The 6,494-nt window shown below is 41.9% G+C and overlaps 1 pseudogene; it reads right to left on the minus strand.

The window, feature by feature from the left end:
- Positions 1–5,711: 5,711 nt before the first annotated feature.
- Positions 5,712–6,207, minus strand: LOC121497737 (annotated as a pseudogene).
- Between the last annotated feature and the right edge of the window lie 287 nt (positions 6,208–6,494).

Genomic DNA, 6,494 nt, shown 5'->3' on the forward strand with positions numbered 1-6,494 from the left:
GTCTTGATAAGTTATAGATTTCCAAGTTTTTTCCATTTTTTTTCAGTTGTCTATTTGTTGGTGATTACTTGTTCATAACAGCTACTTATGATCCTTTGAATTTCTGTGGCATGAGTTGTAATATGTCCTCTTTTATCTACAATTTTATTGATTTGGGTCATTTTCTCTCTTGGCTGATTTAGATAAGGGTTTGACAATTTTATCCTTCCAAAGAATCAACTCCTACATTTGTTAACATTTTTCTATTATTTTTCTGTTCCATATTTCACTTATTTATGTTCTAATATTTATCATTTACTTTTATTTTCTACCTTTGGGCTTAGTTTGTTTCTCTTTTTGTAGTTCTTTAATACATGGAGTTAATGTTGCTAATTTTGGATCCTCTTTTGCCTTTTAATGTAGGCTTTTATTGCTCTAAACATTCCTCTTAAAACTTTGCTTTAGGCATAGGGGGTGAGGCAAGATGGTGGAAAAGTAGGAGTTCTCAATTCACCTGGCCCCTATCAACTTACCTGGATAACTTTCAAAACATCCTCAACACCTATGAATTAGATCTGAGATTTAAAGAGAGAACAGCTGGAATGCTACAAAGAGAAGGGTTTTCACTTCTAGAAAGGTTGGAAGGCAGAAAAACAGATAAAATTAAAAAATAATCAAGTGGGGGAGGGGCCCCAAGAGGAACCCGGCTAAAGTGGAGCAGTGAAAGCCTCTGGGACAGGAAACCCCAGCCCTGGAGAAGTGGGAACTTTAAAAATCTGCACCAAATTTTTCACGGACAGGAACGTGCTTAGCAGGGAAATCAGGCAGAATCACAGGAGAGCAGTAAAGCCTCCAGTTTCCTAGAGTCACTAATAGAGGAAGTGTACCCAGGGGAAAGCTCACCACAAACTGGACCAATCTGGGTAAAGGGCTTGAGTGCACAGCCTGTGGGACATCTGGGAGAAGCCAGATGGTTAGGTAGGTGGCTCTGGATGGAGATGTTTCTGTCCTGCTGCCTTTAGATTCTGTGCCCTCCAGGGAGCACAATTCCAACAGGACAGGGCCCTGGATCCCAGGACCCCAAGTGGGCAAAGCCCATGATACTGCATTCTTCCTGGGATAGGCAGAAGTGGGGAGGGCACAAGACAGTGAGAATAGTCTTGCCACGGGGTGCCCTGCAAGCTGTGCAGATCAGAGCACCCATGCCTGCCCAGGGAGCATCTAGGCCAGTGCAGACTGGGAGGCTGCATTAGTTAGTAGCTGGAAGCTGACTCTAGAGCTGGAGAGCTAGCCACAGCCATTGTTGTTTTTTCTCCTTGATTCATCTTGTGCTTGGGAGAGATGGGACCACCAGGGAACATAGGCCTCATGGGATAAACAGCTTACACTGAGCCTGGCACTCCCCAGGAAGAGGGGCATCTCTGCCCAGGCACACATACCTGACAATCAGTATAGCAGACCCCACCCCCAGAAGACCAGCTAGAAGAAAGGGGAAGAGCAAATTCTTAACCAAGCAGCACTGGAAAGCTCCAGGACTGAGAGAAATACTATATAGAACTAGAGGGTCTGCCCTTTCTATTTTTAAAAAAATTTCTCTTTTTCTGTTACAACTCATTTTTATATCAGACGAAAATTTTTCAATAGTTTTCTTTTCCCACCTTAACTACGTATTTACCAGCTCATCACTTTTAAGTTTCTTCCTTTTTTACATTCATATTTCTACAATTACATGCCTTAGATCTATTTTTCACTTCCAGAGTCCCTTCAACCTACTCAATTTAATTTTGGGAAATATTCAAGATACATGTTTTTGTTTTGTGTTTTGTTTTCTCTAATTTTGTTCTACTATGGCGGAAGTTAATACCTTCTAAAACATGATCAGCATACACCCAGAACCAAGTGTAATATCAAGCTGGTTCATTCAGTAAGATTATATTCTCTCTTCATTCCCATTCTGCCCCCCGCTTTTATCTCATCAATGATTTGGTGGTCAATGTTGGGGCTTTCTACAAGCTTGCTAGTTTATATATATTTGGGACTAAGTGCCTTCTAACATACAGAACCCAAAACCAAGGGGATCACCCTGTAGGACCCTCAGGTAGATTAATATTCACCACCACCATCTCCCAGTCCCTCCCATTTTTTCCTTTTTCTTCTCTTTTTTTTTCTTTTTTCTCTCTTTCCCCTTTAGTTTTTATTTCTTCTTTTTTTTTCTTTTTCTTTTTTTGTCTTTAGGACTTTGGGCCTTTTATTTTTTACTACTTTGTTTTAAAATTTGTTTTTCACACAGCCCCAGTGGCATAGCAGTTTAGTGCTGCCTGCAGCCCAGGGCATCATCCTGAAGACCCAGGATCGAGTCCCACATCAGGATCCCTGCATTGAGCCTGCCTCTCTCTCTGCCTTGCTCTCTCTCTCTCTCTCTCTCTCTCTCTCTGTGTGTGTGTGTGTGTGTGTGTGTGTGTGTGTGTCTCATGAATAAATAAATAAAAATATTTAAAAATAAATAAATTTTGTTTTTCACTTTAGTGGTCCTTTTGTTTTATTTTGTTCTGATCTTTGTTTTCATTTTCTGAACTCTGATCTCATCAGAATCATCGATAATGAAACTTACTTAGCCCATGGTTGATATTCTTGATTTAGTCCGCTCATACAGCCACTCTGCAATGAACAAAATGACTACAAGGAAAGATTTCACCACAAGAGAAAGAAAAAAGTTTAATTTATTTGATATGAGGAGTGTTACCCCTGATTTCTTTTGAGGACCATTTGAATGGTAAATAGTTCTCTAACCTTTTATTTTCAGGCTGGAGGTGTCCTTAGGTCTAAAATGAGTCTCTTGTAGACAGCAAATAGATGGGTCCTGCTTTTTGATCTAGTCTGACACCCTGTGCCTTTTGATGGGATCATTAAGGCCGTTCACGTTCAGAGTTACTATGGAAAGATGAGTTTAGTGTCATCATGATACCTATCCAGTCCCTGTTTTTTTGGATCATTTCTTTGGGCTTCCTCTTTCTTTTACAGATTCCCCCTTAATATTTCTTGCAGAGCTGGTTTGGTGGTCACATATTCTTTCAGTTTCTCCTATCTTGGAAGCTCTTTGACTCTCCTTCTATTCTGAATCAGAGCCTTGCTGGATAGAGTATTCTTGGATGCAGGTTCTTCTCATATAGGACCCTGAATATATCCTGCCAGCACTTTCTGGCCTGCCAGGTCTCTGTGGACAGGTCTGCTGTTAATCTAATATTTCTCCCCATAAGTTAGGGATCTCTTGTCTCTTTCTGCTTTAAGGATCTTCTCTTTATCTTTGGCATTTGCAAGTTTCACTATTAAATGTCAGGGTGTTGAATGGTTTTTGATTTTGGGGGGGGAACCTCTCTATCTCCTGGATCTGAATGCCTGTTTCCCTCCCCAAGTTAAGGAAATTCTCAGCTATGATTTGTTCAAATACACTTTCTGGTCCTTGGTCCCTTTCAGCAACCCCTGGAACCCCAATTAAACATATATTTTTCCTTCTGAGGCTGTCATTTATTTCCCTTAATCTTTCCTCGTGATCTTTTAATTGCTTTTCTCTTTTCTCCTCAGCTTCCTTCCTTATCATCAACTTGTCTTCTATGTCACTCACTCGTTCTTCTACCTCATTAACCCTCATCGTTAGGACCTCCAGTTTGGATTGCATCTCATTTAATTGATTTTTACTTTCTGCCTGATTAGATCTAAGTTCTGCAGTCATGAAGTCTCTTGAATCCTTTATGCTTTTTTCCAGAGCCACCAGTAGTTTTATCATTGTACTTCTGAATTGGCTTTCTAACACCAAATTGTAATCCAAATTCTGTAACTCTGTGGGAGAGAGAACTATTTCTGATTCTTTTGTTGTGAGTTCTTCTTTCTAGTCATTTTGCTCAGTGCAGAGTGGCTAAAAACAAGTTGTATTGGAAAAAGGAGGGGAAAAAAAGAGAGAAAAATAAAAGGGGAAAACAAACAAAGAAAAAAAACAAACAAAAAACAAAACAAGAAAAACAAGGAGGGGTATCCTCTGATGATATATACTGTAAGTCCGTCCACTTCTCCTGGAGCTTTCCAGCACTACTCAGTCAAGAACTTGCTCTTCCCCTGTCCTTCCAGCTGGTCTTCTGGAGGAGGTGCCTGCTGTGCTGATTCTCAGGTGTGTGCACCTGGGGAAGCTGTCCCGCCCCCTGCCAGGTGCATGGGTCAGTGGGAGCTGTTTTTCCTGTGAGGCCCCTGTTCCCTGGAGACCTCGCTCAGTCCCAGGCACAAGGTGACACCGGGAGGATCAACAAGACTGGCAGCGGCCAGCTCTCCAGCCCTGGAGTCAGCTACACAGTAACTCCCACAGCTCCCAGTCCACCCTGGCCTGGATGCTCCCTGCAAAGCTCTGCAAAGCTCGGGGCCGCTCAGCGGCAGGAGCATCCTCGCTGTCCTGTGTCCTCCCGGCCTCCGCCTGTCCCAAGGGGAGCACCGGATCCTGGGCTGTGTCCCCCAGCGTCCTGGGCTCCAGGGCCTGCGCTGCTGGAATCGTCTCCCCTGCCACGCAGCCCCTCCATGCAGAGCTGCTGCCTGAGCCGCCGCCTGAGCTGCTCCCAAGGCCCTGCCTGGCGCGTGCTCCAGCCCTTTACAGAGCTTGGCCCGTGGTGTGTGACACGCTCTCCCCCGGGGTGCACCTCCTCTATTAGTGATCCCCGGAACCGGGGAGCTCCACTGCCCTCCTGGGATCCTGCCCAAGCTCCCTGCGAGCGCCTTTCCCTCCGAAGATTGGTAAAGTTCCCGCTTCTCCGGGACTGGGCTTTCCTGTCCAGGAATCTCCCACCACCTGGCTTTAGCCCGGCTCCTGGCAGCGGCCCCACCCCCACTGGATGCTTTTTTATTTATTTTTTTCCCGTCTTCCTACCTTGATAAAAGCGCGAACTCTTCTCACTATAGGATTCCAGCTGTTCTCTCTTTAAATCTCAGGCTGAATTCATGGGTTTTCAGGATGATTTGAAAGTTATCTAGATAAGTTGGTAGGGACAGGTGACTTGGGGACCCCACTCTTCCGCCGTCTTGCCCCACCCATCCACTTCTGTTTATAATAATTATCGATAAAGACTTAACATTTTTATTATTATAAAGAACTCTCTTTAGCAATTCTTATAAGGCAGATATGGTTATAATAAACTCCCTCAGATTGATTGATTGATTGATTGATTGACTGATTGATTAATAGATTTTTGTATGGGAAAGATGTATCCCTTCTTTCATTTTTCAAAGACAGCTTCACCAGGTGAAGAACTCTTGGGTGACAGTTATTTTCTTTCAAAATTTTGATTATGTCATTCCATTCTTTCCTGATCTAAAATTATTCTGTGGGGAAATCCACTGTCTTATGACAGTTCTTTTGTATGTAGTGTCTCTTTTTCCTGTTGCTCTTAAAAACTTTTTATTTTTAACTTTTTTTCTTTTACATATTTTGGTCTTTAATTAAGCATATAAAAATGCACTATTTAATAGATTTCTCCATAAGCTTTTCTTGTGAAATTCAGATCACATTGTATCATTTACAAGTCTTTTGTCTCTCTTCTTTCTTTTTCTTTTAAATTTATTTATTTTAAAGTGAGAGAGAGAGCACAAGTGGGAGGGTCAGGGAGAAGGAGAGAGCATCTCAGGTAGACTCCCTGCTGAGGAGGGAGCCAGCGATGGGGGCTTCATCCTACAACCCTGAGATGCAATCTGTGTCCTCAAAAAGTTTTCCTACGTAATCTTTCTTCTTCAGCTTTCTCTTCTTGTTCCTTCATGGACTACCCTTCATCTCTTTCATTTCTATTTTTTTCTAGTTTTGCAAGAAGTGACGCAGAATCATCATCAACACCCTCCTCTTCAAGATCTTCATTTTCATCATCCTCATCTGTTGGAAGACTATTTGCATTAAGGTTAATAGCAGGAATCTGGTCTAAGCAAGGCTTCTTTGACACTAATGAGAAGATTGTATATTCATGTGTTGTACAATTTCTATATTTCTCTCTTATACCAGCTCTTTTTCTGTTCCAGCTCTCTCCTACAATTACAGTTCCAAACTTCTTCAGGAGCATCCTAAATAGTTTTTCTATATTTTATTTTTGTATGAGAAGGTAAGTCGCTACTTGATTATTGCTTTGAGAATTGGCTCAAATCACCTTCTCATTTTTGTCTCCCACCTCTTGCAGTTTCAAAAGTTTGCCTACCTGCTGTTGTCATTTATTATGCTCCTAGAAACCTCTGTTCCTGTTTTTAACTCCAGATAATTTAATTATGATGTGTCTTGTAGCCCCATTCAAGTTCAAACTATTTGGGCTCCTTTGGGCCTCATCAATCTTGATTACCATTTCTCTCTCTATGATTGGCAAACTTTCAGCTCTTTTTGCTTTAAATACACTTTGTTTTCCTTTCTTTTTCTCTTCTCCTAAAATACCCATAATATGAATATTTTTTACGTTGTGCCACATAATTTCCATAGGCTCTGTTCACTCTTTAATACTTTCTTC

This window comes from Vulpes lagopus, chromosome 8 (genome assembly GCF_018345385.1).
Source record: "Vulpes lagopus strain Blue_001 chromosome 8, ASM1834538v1, whole genome shotgun sequence".
In the NCBI taxonomy this organism is placed as follows: Eukaryota; Metazoa; Chordata; class Mammalia; order Carnivora; family Canidae; genus Vulpes; species Vulpes lagopus.